The sequence below is a fragment of the Jaculus jaculus genome, chromosome 1, assembly GCF_020740685.1.
Source record: "Jaculus jaculus isolate mJacJac1 chromosome 1, mJacJac1.mat.Y.cur, whole genome shotgun sequence".
NCBI classification, from domain to species: domain Eukaryota; kingdom Metazoa; phylum Chordata; class Mammalia; order Rodentia; family Dipodidae; genus Jaculus; species Jaculus jaculus.
Genome location: NC_059102.1, coordinates 250242656 through 250261357, shown reverse-complemented (window position 1 = coordinate 250261357; position 18702 = coordinate 250242656).

Sequence of the window (18702 nt, the reverse complement as noted above, 5' to 3'; positions counted from 1 at the left end):
TCATGCACCTATCAAAGTGACACCCAGAGAAATGGGAAAGTGCACATGATGAAAATAGAAGGATCTGGGAATTGTTCCTCCATGAGAATTAACCTGCTGCAGCTAAGTTGGAAAGTTGGTGGAGGATGACTGATCCCTAAAGTTTGTCTTCTTGGTGCCATATTACCCACAGTGTTAGTCTTTGGAAGCACTTTCAGATGATGCTCTGTGGCTCAAGGACTGGAGGGTTTGTTTGAAATGGCAGAGGCTTGAAGGCTGTTGCCTCTAGGGTAAGATAGAAGACAGTTTTCAGATAACCAAACAGTTAATTAAACTAGTGTTGCAGTCAGATTCACATTGCTGTTATTTGGGCGTATAAGCTCAAAGGGAAGCTCCACAATGGCAGGGGAATGACGGCATGAGCAGAGGGTGGATATCAGCCCCTGGCCTACATAAGGTAGACAATAGCAACACGAGAGTGTGTCAAACACTGGCAAAGGAACACTGGCTATAACACCCATAAGCCTGTCCCCAACAATACTCTGTCTCTAGGAGGCATTAATTCCCAAATCTCTATCAGCTGGGAACCTAGTATTCAGAACACTTAAGTTTATGGAGGACACCTGAATCAAAGCACAATAGCTAGTTTTACCCACTGACAGACTGACTTAGGGAACTACTATGTGTGAGTTTTATCATAGTTCCCCATTCCTGCATGGTTCCTGGGTGTATTGCTTTAGGATTGTCAACTTGTCATGGTTTGGTCTCTGAGCCAAGTTGGTGTTGCTGGTCCAACTGATATGTTTGTGCAGCACACAAAAGGACTGTGTTAATATTGGTACCAGAATCTTATATGTGGTTTATTGAGGGCAAGTAAGAGGTAGAAATCTCTTAAGTTGTCTCAGGAGATAACTCCATCAATAAGATCATTGCTTTGCAAGCATGATGACCTAAGTTTGATACTAAGAACCTACATAAAATTGCCAGGCAGAGTGGGAATTAGAACACTGTACAGGAAGAGACAATCACTTACTAGCCTTTGTAACCTGGCTGACCAGCTCCAGGCCAATGAGAGACCTTGTCTCAAGGTACTAGCATTCTGCAGAAACAGCGTCTGAAAGCGTCCTTGGGCTTCCGTGCATACAAGTGCACCCCACACAGATAAAAGAAATGTGGGACACACACACAAAATAAATCAGGAAGTGACTATGTGTGTTAGTGCACACAAGAGTAATTACATTTTTTAATATCACAAAATCCCTATTATTCATCATATGCCACAACCAAGAATTACTGGAAAGACAAACCAAAAGCTAAAGAAGCTCATTATTTGGGGATTTGATTCCTCTGGCCCCATCTTTACTTGGACTGTGATCTAGCTTTAGAAGGCCTGCAAAAGTGTTGATAGATAAATAGCATCAATAGTTTTCTCCAAGTCCCTATGTCCAAGTTTTTCATCAGTTTTATTTGTAGTGGCACAATCATGTGAATATAGGTGCAATATATATCTCCAAATACCGTGGAATGTTCTGTAAGTTATGATACATTTAATACATGGACTATTATGTAGTAATTAATTTTTCCACATGGAAAATTATTTGTGATACAATGCTAACATAAATAATACAAACAGTTCAATATGTAATATGCTATTACTTGCCCATTTGCATAAACAAAACCACACAAAAGAACCACATAAAGTTATCTCTACCAAAAGTTTACTGATTTACAAGCTGAGAAGTTATGACTATTGTTTTCTTCATACTTTAAAAATATTCCTCAACTGGTGTGGAAGAATTTAATTTTAAAGAGAATAAAAGCTGAAACCATTAAAAATAGAATTGTCTCAAGGAAAAGAATGCTATGAGGTCTCTAGTTGCCAAAATCACTGACCTTTCTTTCCTCCAAACCTCAGGAGTTTGTTACAATTACCCCAGCATCTGCTGAGAGGGAGTCCAGGTCCCCTAGAGGGTGAAATGACTTTCTCGGGTGAGACAGTGACTCAGTAATGAGGTCAGGTCTGAATTCTCCCCACAGAATCTGACAGCCGCTGTGAATAGTTTGGGGTCTCCTGCTTCTGCTGTTCAACTAGCTGTTTTATGTTTTCTGACCTGTGGCTCCTCTGCAATTGTAAATATCTGCCTCTCTTTCCACGAGTGGCTTTTATTGGAAGTATTAAGATCCCAACCAGTAGAGCTCCCTTCATGACATTTTCTGAAGTCATGAGGAATTCAACATGACATTTTACAGGGTTGTGATTTTGCAAACATTTCTATAAAACATGAAAGTTTCTCATTTAAACAGTCTAATTTGGCTAGGGCAAGTGGTGGTTGGTGAGGTTCCTTTGTGAATGACAACTAGGTCATCTACCATCTGACTCATGTGTTTACCCTTTGTGGGGACTCTAATGACCATGCTGACCACTCAGCTCTAGCAGCTAGTTCCTTTCAACTTTTTGTTACACTTGAGGAAATGCAATTGCTTGTCCAAGACATATTTTTTTTTTATTGAGATGAAAAAGAGGAATGAATTTCTTCAAGTTCTTTAAGTATTTAAGGATTTATCCAAACTCTAGATTTACTAATAATGAAGTTTATTAATTACAGATGGAGCAGTAATGAAATTATATGAGTTTATAACAAGGTGTTTATTGAAGTGTGCTCCAGTCAGTGTAAACTGGCATTGCACATACAAAAATAAGTGATCAAATTCAACAGATAACTTCTATAGTAAATAACATTATAGAAAGTTATTCACTACAGGACCTCTAAGAATTCTTATCTTTCCAATAAATAAATAAATAAAGTTTAGTGTTCCAAGAGTGGCCTCATGCCCTGTGGTAGAAGTTGAGGTTATCTTCTCCATAAGTTTGTCTTCTAAAAGCTTATCCTGTCTCTTGATTCGAGGAGAGGGTACGTGTCCAACCCTAGGCAATTACAGGATCCATAAACTTCTTCAACAGCAATTGCTCCAGACGAATTAAACCCTTCCCTGCCTGAGTTTCTACAGAAACAGTCAGAGAAAGCAATAACTTCTTTTCTTTCCAGCATCACCCTCAACTTTTTCCCCTGCTGCATTTTTCTCTATAGTATTTATCATTATCCTGCATGTTATGCACTATTTCACTTTTTTAAATATATCTAATCTCTATAACATAGAAGCTATGCAAAGGAGGGGATGTATAATCTACTCTCTTCACTGGTTTATCTGATATGCAGAATATAATATCATATATATATATATATATATATATATATATATATATATATATATATACTTGTTGTTGAAACAACTACATCAAGAAGCATAGACTATGTCTGCTTTCTTTATTTCAAAATATATCAGTCATTCTCATGACAATTGGAGATACTACTTCTCTGTAGAACATAGGTTGCAAAACACTGATCATATGATTTTGATAAAATCATAATGACTTAAATAAAACCATAATGATTCTAATAAAGTAACTGATTAAATTTATTTTTTAATGAAACTAATATGTACATATGTTATGTCATTGACCTGAGTTCACAAAACATTTGAAGTTCTTTACAGTTGAGCCCTTAGGTTTTACACATCAATCCTGACCACTGCATGGGGAAGGCCTACTCTACCAGGCCCAGGATGAGGTGTGTCTTCTCTGGGATTTTGTGTCTATCACTGCCACATCAATGTGGTCAGAAGTTTCATAAAGTGTGTCTCCTCCAGGGCTGCACAGCTATTTGCCCTAGTGAGAGTTAGATTGTTCCCCACTTTGTTTTTTAATGAAAAGGACATGGTGTCTCCCATCTCAATGCTATCTTTTCACTTTGGAAAATTCCAGATTTACCCCGCACCACTGACTGTAAGGAATATGGATGTAATCAAGTACAAACATGCCTTGAAACTCTGTGTTGGTTGTATCAAACTGTTTTACTTTTACTGGTTCCACCTTTACTACCCACTCCACCACTACTGAGTACCTACTAGAATCCAGATGCTATGCTAGGCCTAAGGGGTGCAAAGCAGACTTGGTATCTCCTACTTGAATTTCAAAATAGCATAAGAGGCAAAGTTCAATTGAATACATGGAGTTGATGGTTTGATGAATGTTTTACAGGGAAAAATACAATAAGCTTTCCAAAGGGCTGGGTTTCAAATGAGTTTCTGAGGAGATCCAGGGATGTTATATTCTAAAAATATGTAGATCCAGAGATGTGATACTCTAAAATACAAGAGAAACCCCATCCATGCCAGCCTATCCCTTGTCCTTTTAGAAGCAAACACTGAGATGTTGAATTATTTCCTTTTTCCATTGAATAACTGGCAGCATCAAAGAGCCCTCCAAAACAACTTGGGCCTCACCACTAAACAGATTTTATGCTGAACTGGACCTCAGATTAGATGGAAAGTGCTGTCTTGGAGGTGAATGTCAAGTGCTTTATGCATGTAATAGCACTGCTCTTTATTATCCATTATTTATCAGCTCGGGGAAGTTAGAGTAGAGAGAGCAAGGCCCGCTAGTTTGATGTGAAGACTTTCTTTCAGATTTTTGAGCACAAACATGCAAAGAGAAGCTGCCAAATTGTCAACAAGAATACACATCATGGACTAGCCAGCTCACAGCCTGAAATGCCCAGGACTTCAGAAATGAAACTAGGTGAAAATTCAATTGAGTTCTTAGAGTAACTGCTAATGGCAAAGAACTTCATTGTAAAACCATGGAGAAGGGTACATTGTGGAGTATAAAACATGAATTATTTATAAAAAATATTTATTTATTTGAGAGAGACTGATAGAGAGAAAGAGAGGTAATGGGTGCACCAGGGCCTCTAGCACTTCAAACATACTCTAAACACATGTGACACCTTGTACTTAAGTGAGTACTGGAGAATCAAACCTTGGTCCTTAGGCTTGGCAAGCAAACACTGTAACCGCTAAGGCATATCTCCAGCCCCAAGACATTCATTTTTGCCTTCTGAGTTACAATACTTACCTCTCCATAACAGAATTTCTCATCTTTGCTGCACATCTTTTTAAAAACTTTTTTATTGACAACTTCCATAAAATTAGATAGTAAACCATGATAATTCCCCTCCTTCCACACTTTCCCTTTCAATAATCCACTCTCCATCATATCCCCTCCCTCTCTCACTTAGTCTCTCATTTTTATGTCATCATCTTTTCCTCCTATTATAAGGGTCTTGTGAAGGAGTGTGAGGCACTGTGAGGTCATGGATATAAAGGCCACTTTCTGTCTCAATGATTGTATAGTAATCAGTCCTACCCTTCCTTTTGCTCTTACATACTTTCTGCCACCTCTTCTTCTACGGACCCAGAGCCTTGGAAGGTATGAAAGAGACATTTCAGGGCTGAATACTCTACTCCTCTGTTACTTCTTCTCAGCACCATGGTGCCTTTTGAGGTCACTGCCACCTGAAAAGAGAAGCTTCTCTAATGAAAAGTGAGAATAGAAATAATATGTGGGTAAGAACATTAAGAAAAGTGCTTACAGGGCAGTTTGGTGAGCATAATGTATGCAATAACCAGACAAGAGCAGGTGTTATACTCAGGCTCATGACCATCCCCCAAATAGGCTTTTGATAAGGTTTTCAGTACCAGGCATGTATTCCCTCGCATAGAGAGGTCCTTCAGTACAATTAGAGAATGGTTGGTTTCTCCCATAATAGACATGTCACTATTGCACCCATTTAGTCAGTTGGCTTGGCTGGCTAAACCTAAGGCTTGCAGTACCCCCTGTTTTCATTGCTGATGATTGCTTTCTCCTGAAGGACAACGTGAATCTTTTTCCAGCTTTCAGTGGGCTGGTATAAATGGAGGAAGTTTTCAGTTCAGCTCTATCTTGATTTCTCAATAACCTTGCAGCCCAAGAATGTGGAATCTTCAGCAATGGAATCTTATCATCTATCTCACGGGAAACCAAGAACATTAGCAATGGTCTATAATGCTTTGGGGTCACACATACCTACCTCCCTGACCAATAACTCAGTGGAAGTTATCCCATCCCTGGCACTGAAATTTTTCTAGTAACAGTCTATAGCTTGTTGGTGTGCCATCATCCAAAGCTGAAGGTGTCCATATGGTTTATTCATAACATCTTGAATTTTGTTTAAGCTTCCCCCAACCATTCTTTTATTCAATCTCTTTCCATGACCTCACTTAGGTCATTGCACCCCCAGTCACATCGATTTTGTTATGGAATGAAAAAACTTATGCCTGAGACCCACCTCTAAAGAGTTTGATTGATAGATGTGGAAAGAAGCTTGGGGCTTTTCAAAGCTTCAGAAATGATGATAATATGCCACCTGTGTTGAGAATGCCCCCTGCTGACTCTGATGACTGATGGTGATGGGTAAAGGTCATGTTTGGTCTCATTCAATCCTACCCTGCCACTATGATGAAAGATAAATTCAGTCAGTCATTAGGCAAATTTCATTACTGTTTGCATGTTACCATTTTGATCATCTCTATACAATGGTCTTTATTTGCCAATATTTAAATGACAGAAATTATCTATAGTCATACCACCATTAATGTACCTGATCTCATCTGATAGGTCACAGAAACTGTAATGTTTTCAGTCATTTACATCACAAGATTTTCTTGCTTGCCTACTCTGGAGCGAGGGGCAGGCTAACTAAATTAGCCTAAAATTATAATATTTTTACTATCCAGTATTTAACCTGAGTGTTCTTCAAAAGACAATATGGCAAGAGGGGCTGGCATTTCTATGAACATGGAGTGAGCAAAAAGGTACTGATGAATGATGCTTGTGAAAAAGACAACAGGTCAACAATGTAGAAGTTCACAATTTCTTACTAGAATTTTTAAATCAATTTCTCCTTTTACAACATGAATACATTTTACATTTTGAGGCAAACACGTTTTATCATAAGCCTTTCTATCAGCAAGCAGGGATCCTATTAATAAGGTAAGACAACTAATATCATTCCAACCCAAAGTAAAGAACCTCATTTTGAGTGTGATTTCAACAGGCATTTACATGCATGCACTACTCAGGACAAGCTTTTTGAAAAGTGGGAATGAAAGGTTAGACATAACAGATCTGCTGTTCAGAGTCCCCAAGAGACTTAGATTCCCCAGAAAGAGAATTGAGCCAACAAATATTAATCACCTATAATGGGCCAGGCACTTTGCTAAAAGATAGATATCACCATCCTCATTTCATAGATCAGGAACTTTGGGCTCTAAGCAATCAAGTGATTGGCTCATAGTCCCAAGGCAGTGAATGGAGCTGGGATTCAAATTACATCCTCCATCTTCCTTCGCTGTTTCCCTTGTTCCATGCTAAGCCCTGTGGGAACTTCTGAATTTAGACTTTCATCAGTGAGAGAGACTACTTCTTGGCCCCAAAGGAAGTCACTTTTATTGAGTCTCTGAGATTTCCTCCATCCATCTCCCAGAATGATAGGCTGAGCTAATAGCCCCAATTAGGAAGCTACACTGGCTCCTACCCTGGATGCATTAGAATGTGCTGATCAGGGGAGGAGCTCGGCCTGCAAATAATCTGGGGTTTCATCGTTCCCTCACTCACAAACTGTACCACAGCTCTCTAATCTTGTTGAAACGTGGCTTCTGCCCTCTGTAAAGGCTCTCAATGATTGTAGCTATTACATAGGGGGTTTTATGGGTATTGAAATAAATAATTATATCTGACATACAACACAGTACATGGTGTTCAGGAGATATTTATTATCAATATTATAACATTATATTATTATATGTCCACTATGGCCTATGTTCCCCTTTTGCCTTCCACTGGAAGGCCAAGAACCCAAACCTTAGCTTTTTTGATCTTCCCTGATTCTTACACTGAGCAATTCAGGTTGAGGAGAATAATATTTCTATTGCTGCTTCAGCTCCTGCCTCCTTTCTAACTGCATATTGATTTCATCTTCTTGCATCCACAACCTTCATTCATATGAAGGTAATGCAATTGCTTATATCAGAACAAGAGAGAGAGAAGAAAAAAAAACATAATTACTGACTCCTTCTCCTTGAAGAACAGCTGAAAAACCTTCAATTTTATACAGTGTTAATCAGGCCTGAAAGAAATGGCAGAAAGTCAATAGCTATGCTGGAATTCTGCTAGAAAAACACTTCTTGAAGACCCATGCATAAGTGAGGATCAAGCATTCTAGAGAACTTTGGAATGGCACTTTGATATAATCCATTCCCATGCTAAAGCTAGGCAGGTAGAGATAGGGACCACTGATTCTCACTACCTCTACCTTGTTATTGAAGTGTGCAATTTTTTGATAGAGCAGGCGACTATATCCCTTGCCATATCTCTTGGAATGGCTTCCCTAAAATCTACACATACACATATCCATATGCTTTGGACTTAAACACATTAAGTCAACTTATATTTCAACATTACAACACCTCAAAGAACAGCACAATGTTGGATTTTAATTAAGATTGAAAGGTTAAATCAAGGTCACAATCATCTACTCTTTCATTACGGCTTCTGTGTACAGTAGTACCTGCATGCCTATTCCAATTGTAAACACCTCCCTGTATGTTGTAGCAGTGTTAAGAGTTCTTTGTTGAAAAACCTGCCATCCAGTTACTTTTATATAATGCAAGAAACCCTATTCCACTGGACTCTTGCCAAGTTAGAATGGAGACTCTCCTAATATGTAGTAGTTATTAAATAATCCCAGAAAATGTATTCTTTGTGAAAGTCTCACATTCCAGGTGTACTAAGATCCAGAATTGAATCCAAACCTTCAAAGTTCTACTTACCTTAATTGAGACCATAACTACCCAAGATTTCTCAGAGCAAATGTACATATTTTTCCTACCAGGAAAGAGAGACAGATGTGCAAAAAATGACCTCACAGAACACTATGAACAGATAACAGTCTTGGCAGTGACAAGTCCAGATTTAAATGATTCCATTTGGTTCTAGTATTGTGGCTTCAAATGAGTTGTTTTTACCTGAGCCTTAATTTTCTATATTTAATGTCATGGAAATATTTTCCTCACAGGGCTATTGCAAGACTTGAATGTGATAGCATGTGTAAAGACACATCCAGTACTTGGCATGTGTAGAACAACCCAGTGGCCAACTAAACAGTTGTGGAAAACAATGGGAAATGTAGAACAGAATTGAAATGTTTATATATATATATATATGTGTGTGTATGTATACACACACACACACACACACACACATACACACATGACCTATCCTTGAACAGAAATGAGAGCTTCACCAGACATGTGGCTCAGTAGAGCCAATTCCAAGTCTCATCTGGTATGCACTCTGAGCCACACTCTCAAGAGTACACATCTGTAGTTGACCTAGACCACATAGCTTCAAGGGGCTCTGGCACTAAAACAGTCTTCTCAGTGCCAAGATAAGTGATCTGAACTCCAGTTATATAGTTTGAAAAATAAAGGCAATCTCCATATTTACTGGAAAAGTTGATGAATTGCATCCATGTACTTTGGACCACACTGATCTTGGCACCATGTTAGTATGTTTTTCTCAATCAATGCATTTATTAGGATTTGTATATAAAGTGTCCTTCAGAAAGCTCCTGTGTTGACTTGGCACCCAAATGATATGTCCAATCACTGTGAGGAAACAAGATCAATTTGATGGTATTGCTAGAAGATGGTAGGAGGAGGTACCTGTTTAGAGGAAAGAGATTGTTACAGGCAGGCCTTTGAAATGTTTCTTGTTCCTGGATGCTTTTATCTCTGATTCTTCACCATGATGAGATGAGCAGCTTTGCTCCCCACACATTCCTGCATCCTTGACATTCTGCTTCACCATACTCCCACAGGAACCTTACGAGCCAGTCGTGGACTGAAACCTTTGATTTGTCAGCCATATTAAAACCTTCCTCTATTAAGTTGTATTCTGCCAGAACAACAGAAAATATGATGCAGTATATTTTTACAAAACTTTAGTAGGTCCTGTGCTTATACAGATACAACTGATTTGGTCTGGTATTAGCCATGTCTTGAGTTCCATCTCTGTTTTACTTATCTTTAACCCTTGGAAATATTATTTCATTTCTTGAAGTATAAGCCTTCATTTCTGTAATAGGGTTAGTGATACTATATGCACCGTGGAGAGCATTTAGAGCCTTAGGAAACACATATTTTAGCACTCAATAGACATCAACATTTATAATGCTAGTTACATTATTCTTAATATATCCAATATCAGTACATACCTGATCTACTACAATTGGGAAAAACATCGGAAACACAATGATTGATAGTTTTGCTTCTGACCAAGATAGAATAAGCATCACTGAAGAGTCCCTTATTCACCAAGCTATAATAGAGCTTATAGGAAATACTAATCCATAGTAATTTAGGGGTGTTACTCATAGAGGAAGGGGAAAATCTCGAGGCATCTTGAAAGGGGATGAAGGCACCTGTGCCCCACCAGATGTAAAGGTGAACTTGGTTAAAACATAGACAGGAGTAGGTGAGAGGATTAAACTTCCAATACCATCAGTCAAAGGAATTTAAATAATCATAATTAGTAGGGCCACATATTCAAGATAAGCATGCAAAGTTAGCATATTCAGAAGTTCCAAAATCCCTTTTCACCTGGATGTTCTCTATCGCATGAAGCAAGCACATCTGGGCTTCAGAACATCCTTCAGGAATTTCAGAGCGTTCAAGATCTCTCTGTGCTCACCCAGGGAGTCTAGCAGGGTCTTTATCCTCATCTATCTCTGGGCTTAAACTTAGTTAATTCGCCTTCTTCATGTCCACAGAGACAAGGATCAGTTCCCTCTGTTCTCCTGTGGCTGAGATTCCAAGAACCTGCTGGCTATTTCATAGAATCATAGCTAAGGAAAGTCTAATTTCATCTTCTTGATTTGTAAATCAAGTGTGGCACTTTCTAGGAGCATCACAGCTTGCAAAGCACCTGACATAAATAATATCTCATTTTTTTCTGTTATGGAAACTGGATGGCAGATATCAGGCAAGAAAAATAAAACAGAGCTTGGATACTAGATTGACTGAGATATGTCCCAGTATCATGCCTCTGTCACTATGTATCAATATTGTAGGCATACGATACTTTGAATACAGAGCTCAAGCTCCAGTTAGGGCAGAGGAGCCATAAATATGTAAGCAAAGACATAACTTTATAATTATAAATTGGTAAAGTGCTAAAGCAACAATAAACAGGTGCTCTAATGGAGATTAAAGAGGGAAGCAATCTATTCTGTTAGGATCTCTTTGCATGAGAGACAATATTACAATTGAGACTTAAGGAGGGAGTGGCACCCATGAGAGAAAGTGGAGTGAGCTATGGCAGAATGGCCCTTCAGCGATATGTATGGGTATCTCCAGCATCCCTCCAAGCACTAATGGACTATTTGATAAACAGGACTAAGATCCTGATTTATTTTAACATTAAACAAACTGAAATTTGGAAACAACTGAGAATTGTCTAGACTTAATAGCTCATAGAGTATGAAGGAGAGAAAAATGTAGAGGAAAATGACAGAGCACGAGAGAGAAGGGAGAAGCAAGAGAATCGCAGTACGTAGAGAGAGAAGACCAACAAAGAAGGAGGGAAATGCAGAGGGATGCAAGAAGATAGAGGAAACAAGAGATACTCAAAGATGGCAATCTCAGATCTCACAGCAAGCAGAGCAATGGCACCTATCCTCCTAGCCAGGAGCACTGAAATCTGAACGGGTTCTGTCCTCTGTGCTGGCAATGGCCAGCACGGGTTCACAGTAATACGATCCCTTTAATGAACTATCTCCAACTCACTAGTGATAGCCTGTTAACAAGGCTCCTCTTGCTCTCTTGAAAATGGGAGTGGAAGTTACTTAAATATTGCTTTTCTGAGAAACAGGTATATATATATATATATATATATATATATATATATATATATATATATATATATATATATATATATATATATATATCTGAAAACACTTCCTTTTCAAACGGTGAAGATTTCTATTATTGTTATTATAGCTCACTACTTACAGAGTGGACGTGTTTCACATGTCCGCAGCAATGCTTTTCCCATTAGATTTTTGGATAACAGTGGGCTGTAAGAAAAATACACATTTAAAAATATCTAGGTCATTAAATAGTTTATGTCTCCATCAAAAATACATCTTTAATAATTTCTTAGTTTTTCATACAAACCTTCTAGTGTGTAGACTGAAAAAAAAAATCCTCCTAAGCTTTTACTATTTCTAGAGTGGGGGAAAGTAGAATTGATGGGATGAATAGCATTGACTAGAGATTATGTTCAAAGTATTCTGCGCCTCATTTAATTTTATAACAGGGCTGGAGAGATGGCTTACTGGTTAAGGTGTTTGCCTGTGAAGCCTAAGTACACAGATTTGATTCCCCAGGGCCCACATAAGCCAGATGCAATACAAGGTGGTGCATGTGTTTGGAGTTGCTTTGCAGTGTATGGAGGCCCTGACATTCCTATTTTTTCTCTCTTCCTCCCTCCCTCTCTCTCATTATCTTTCTTTCTCTCTCTCTCAAATAAATAGCATAAGTTAAAAGTAATTTTTATAAAATATTTACTATTCACTAAACCCTCATCCTATTCTCAGTACTTTACACACAAGTTTCAAAATTTAACTTTTCCTACCATGGTTCTAATAGTAATGGCCCTTCTGATACATGCCCTATGTAACAAATAGGAGTTTGCTTAGTTCTTGGGTTCATCTCCTACCTTTCATGATGAACACCAGGATATCATTTCATAAAGGAAGGCTCTGAGATGTCAAGAAATGGGTTAACTTGTCCCAGACAATTTTGCAAATAAGTGACAGGTGAAAAGCATAGACTATTGTTATACAGTTCCAAAACCTGTACCCTTAATCATGATGGTCACTATCTGGAGAGTCCAAGCATCTCCCAAGCTTTGAACACAAGGAAGACATAGTCTGCATTTTTTGTCAGAACTATTTCCACTCAAAGGATCTGTTTCATGAGAACAGGAACCTGTTCCCTAGTGAAGGCCATAATGCTTGGCTGTTTAGCAAGGCTCAATAAGTGGTGCTGACTAGATGAAACTTTGGGTCCAGCACCGATCTCTGCTTGGCAGGTAGGCAGCTCTTGTCCATTTTAATGGCTATCCTTCAGTAGAATCACACTGCTATAAAGAGCCAGAATCCTTGGTGTGCCTACATTTCTACTTTTCTTTACTGACCGTGGAAAAATTCACAGTCCAACACATTGACCCTAAAAAACAAATTAACTCTCTTCCTGAAACAATGTCCCAACAGGTATTTTCATTAAAACACATACTGGAGAAACTCATAATTTTGAGGGGAAAAAACTTTTCCCATGCTTCCTCATGCATTTCTTCAGTGTGCTCAGATGTCAGCATCATTTTCAGTTTTCAGTTAGAAAAGAAGAAAAGGACATTGATTCATGTTCACCACCACACATAAACAAAAACAAAAAAATAAAATAAAATAAGCACAGGAACACAGTTGTTGCTTTTCTCAGGATGCTTTTCTGACCAGGTTTGGTTTACAACCCAGCAAAAGCATATATAATCTAATTACATAAGGCCTTTGTATACTGGCACCTAAGAGCTTTATGGTGGGTTTTGGGTCATATTAAACCAGAAGCCAAAATCTATAGATTTCAGAAGCAAAGAGAGTATAATAAAGTAAATTATTTGACTCATGGATGTTTTCTCCCTACTGTTTAATTCTGAGACAGATTACTCCTATGGCTAGAATCCAAACTCTAATTATTCTCTATTTATAGAAAATATAAGTTCATTTAGGGATAAGGATATTGATTAATATTTCCACAAAATGATGGTTCTTGGTTATGTGCCTTTCTCAAAATGTCTCTATAGACAGGGTGCTATCGTTCCCACCTCCAACATTTTACACTCGGCTTATGGACAAACCAGCCAGCAGCTTTATCCCATAACTCAACAGTTGTCCTTGATTACCACCCCTTTCTTATACCCTATCCAATGCAGCCCATGGCCTTTTCTATTGTCTGGCTGTGCTTCCTTGCATAGTACCCCTTTCCCTCATTTTTCACCAATTTGCCCTACTATATTCTCAAGGAAAGCTGATAGAGCCTTCTAGATGAACGCCTCCTCCATCAGACTTTTCAACACCAAAATCCAGGGAGGATGTTCTTTCCACACTGGAGGTCTCTGATAGCTTGGCTTCATTATGGGAATCATAGTGAATGCCAGGTGTGATGCATTTTATCTGTGACTTTATTTAATAAATACAGAACTCTATGGTGAAAGTACTTTCATAACCTCAATTTTACAGATATTAGAACTGGTCCATGGACAGGTACATTGTCCAGCATTGATGAACTGATATGTTGTAGTCATGAGAAGCAACTGAATTGGTCATATGACGCCCTTGTCCACATTCTATTCTGTTGCACCAAGTAGTTGAAGTAAACTAGCATGGTCTGTAAACTCAGTTCTAAGAGTACTGAACCTATGATCTGATGGGAGCAATTTCAGCTTCTGAGCCATGGTTTCTTCATTTTTATAATGAGCATTACCATATTTACTTTTAGGATAATTTGCTGGGATTAAATGAGCTAATAGCTATAAAAGTCACAGTGCTAGATCCATATTTATGTTGGTTAACTAAAACAACTTCTCACAGCACTGCCAATGCCCTATGTCTTCTCTATAAACAACATCAGCAATCAGCTTCCCAGATAGACAAAAGATCATTTCCTGAGTGTGGGGATGGCGCTGAAGTAAATGCCGTAATCATTAAAGGAAGTTAAATTTCAAAACCATATTTTTGACATTTTTCTCTTTCTTCCATACAATACAGCCTTTAAAAAGAAAAAAAAAATACACCAACAAAAGCAGTCTATGAAAACATATCTTTTTATCTTTCTATCATCTGTCTAATCATGGTAATTATCCTAATGCCTTTGCTCAGATTGTTGTGCCCACAGCCTACAATGCTAAGTAACCAGCCCTCTTTCTTCTAACACTGCCTCTAGAGGTTGAGGATTCTTATGGGCCATTTGAAGATGGCAAATGATGATGGAACATTCAGTCACAAATGAACTGTCTTCCTGGAGTGAAATATACCTGGCACGGTGTTTAACTGTTTCCCTGCTGGTGTTTACTGGGAAAGCATTATTGCCTCAGGTATAAAACAGACAACAGAAGGCAGCCTGTCTGCACAGGTGAAGGTTTCCTGTTGCCTTCTTGAGCAATAGGATCAGTTTACCTTTTGATGGTTTGCTTTGTGCACAGTTACCAGGGTCACTGTAAACCCTCTGCACATGGACTCATCAGCCAGCTGTTGTCATAGGAGGAAAGGCGAATTTAATACCACTTCTAGCTCACCTGGACTGAATCCTTCTGTGTTTTTAGAGCAGTGGAGATGAGTGTTCAAGGAAAAGGAGAGGGTAACTTAGATATGTGCCCCATTACTTCTTAGAATCTCTGTCAGGAGAATACCTTTATACTCACCACAATATCACCATCAGCCAAGAGGATTTAACCCTCTGAATTCTGACATTCAGACCTTGCACTTGTTTGCACCAAATCTTCTATCTGTTCATTTGTGTGATCTTCAATCTGTTAAACCTTGTCAAAGGATGGCATTCATGTGTACCCTAGGGTACGACTAAACCATACTATTTGAGCATTTATCACGCTCAAGCATTCCCTCTTCTTTCATTTATCTACACATTATTGTTTTTTGCTTTTTTTTTTTTTTTTTTTTTTAGGTTCTGTCTCACTCTAGCTCAGGCTAACCTGCACTCACTCTATGGTCCAAGGCTGGCATTGAACTCACAGGAATCCTCCTACCTCTGCCTCCATAGTGCTGGGAATAAAGGCATGTGCACCAAGTCTGGCTCATTAATTTATTTTTATAAAACATTCTAATTGAAGTGCGTTGTCCTTGTTGAGGAACATTTTTCTAGGCTTCCCGTGAGTACAGTTATTATTTTTTCTTTTCTTTTTTTTCAAGGTAGCCCGGGCTGACCTGGAATCCACTAAGTAGTCTCAAGTGGCCTGGAACTAACAGCTATACTCTTACCTCTGCCTCCTGAGTGCTGGGCTTAAAGGCCTGCGCCACCACACCAGACTCAAAACTCATATTCTACTAGGGGAGGAGCCATGAGGCCCTCCCCTCCCTAAGGAGCTCCAGGCAGTTAATGCTCATCCAGAAAGGGAAAGACATTTTCTTCAGTGGCATAACTTGCCCATAAATTGACCATGCTCCAGTCAGTCACCCCAGTTAAACTCATGTTTTTCACCAAACTCCACTTGTGTGGAATCATTTCTTTGTTCTGGTTGTTGGTGCTCTATCTAGGCTGCATAGATATTTGTGCAGACAAGAGCTGGTGGTACTATTTTGGAAAATTCTGAAAACTTCAGAAGATAGATCCTAATTGGAGATCATAGGCCATCGAGGTGTATCTATGAATACTGTTATGTGGTCCTTAGTTCCTTACTGCCACTTCCTTCATCTCTGCCATGAAATTAACAGCCTACTCTACATGTTGCTAGTTCTATGATGTTCTGTCTGTCACAATATCAAAAGAACAAAATGCTGTGAAATCCTTGAAACCACAAACCTAAGCAAATCTTAAATTATTTATTTTTAGAAAAATAATAAAATTTTAAAATATTTTATTTATTATTTGTGCGTTGTGTTTGTGCATATATGTGTATACATATGCCCATGTATGGATGTGTGCACCAGGGTCTCTTACCATCACAAACAAATTCAACTCATGCAACATTGTGTCTGGCTTTATTTGGGCCTAGGGATTCAAACCTGGGCTTGTAGGCTTTGAGAGCATGTACCTTTAACCACTGAGCAATCTCTCCAGCAAAACATTGTTACGTTTTGTTGTTTCATTGGAAGATAGGACAGTGAACGTCAGGAAGGAAGTCTCCATGTTTATGAGATGTTTGGCTCCTCAGAGTTACAGGTATAGGAGACCATTTCTGGCTCTTTTACTTGAAACTGGGAATCAAACTCAGGTCCTCATTCATATGTATCAAGCACTCTTACCCACTAAGCATCTCCTCAGCCCCCTAAATTATTTCTATCAGGTACTTAGTCACAGTGATAAAACTGATAGCTATAAAACTGATAGCTATAAAACTGAGTTATCCAGGGGAATCTTGGACAAGGACACGGGACACAGAAAACAGCATAAAATGGGAAAAAAAAGGAAATCAGTTAGGAATTTGGAGGAAAATTAAATTTTGAACTGGTTGTGCTTTCTTTAATAGTAAATATTACCTCCTCTGCCCCTGAATCAAGAAGGAAGAAAAAAAGAGAAGGCAAGTCAACTGGCCCATTGTTTCATTAGTAGCTGGATTGGCTGTGAAATCTGAAATGGCAAAACGAAGGGCAAGCATTTCTACTCAAGCAATCTTACTTGGGGTGGCCTGAGTTGAATGCTCGTCATAATACCTTTGGGGTTATTCAACCATGCAGGAGCTCCAATGTAAGCTCCATTGAAAGACACAAGATCAGGAATCAAATCATCTTTCCAGAAATTTGGAAAGAGAATCCTAGGGAGAAAATTGTCTTTGATACACAAGGTACAAGTTTGTAAACTCATAAGCCAGTGGGAGACATTTTACCTCCATATCATAAGAGTTGCTTTGAGAGTAAGTAATGAAATGACAAAGAATTCCTCTAACTATAGTCAGTAATCAATCAATAACTGTGATAGGATATTTCAGAAATGAAGGACTAGAATCTTCAATATCCCTACCATTTTGCATGGCAGTTAGTTTCCAGTTCTTTAGTTTGAAGCCCCAACTTCTGCAAACATAACAGCCATCACTATCACAAAAGAAATAATAAACTATTAGTTAATTGTTATAATTAGTACATGTCAATAATTCTAAACTTTAACAATATCATTAAATTCTCAAAAATATCCTATTAGGGAAAATGTACTATTATTATTTCTGTAATGCAGGTATGAAAATTAAAAAGTATGGAGAAGTACATTGACTCATTCAAAACTAAACAACTAGCATGTCAAAACTCATGAAGCTCTCTCTGAGAAGTTGTGGTTTTCTTCCCATATCTGGGTTATCCAAGGTCCTCATGGGTCCCTCCTCTGTGTGTCCCAGTGAGCTATAGTATCCAACATGACAGCTAAAAAAGGGCAAGGAATGCTGTCAGGCTATGCCACATAAATCTCATCCTTATAACTGGGGAGCCTCCACTCCAAAACCATAACTCCACATCCATCAGGCTGAGGCCTGGGAGTGTTATTAGTGAAAGCACTGGGGATAATTCCTTCCAGGAAGGAGCTTTTTGCTCTGTGATTCATTAAAGACGCCCCCCCCTCTCAGGCTGCCTCTTGCTGAGGTGCCAGAGGCTCATTTTCACAGCAGTGAGAGAACATTTCTTTGTCCTCCAACAACAGGGGTTCCTGTGAAGACTTTTGATTTCCATTTGCCCCTCTAAGAGGAAGGCCCAGAAGCAAAATTCTCATTAAATATTTATTGCCTTTTCCCACCCTTCTCTCAGTGTGTTAGGCACCAACAAACCTCCTTAATCACAGGGCAATCAAACCCTTAAGAGCTAGAAGTACTGGCTGAGAAGGAAGGGGGTTGGGGTATCAGACATGCAGAGGAGAAGGGTGGAAGGTGAAAGAGTTCCCTCCAGAGTGGAAAAGAATCACACAGTGGCCAGGTAGTCATGAATGCAGCATCAAATTCAGCAATTAAGA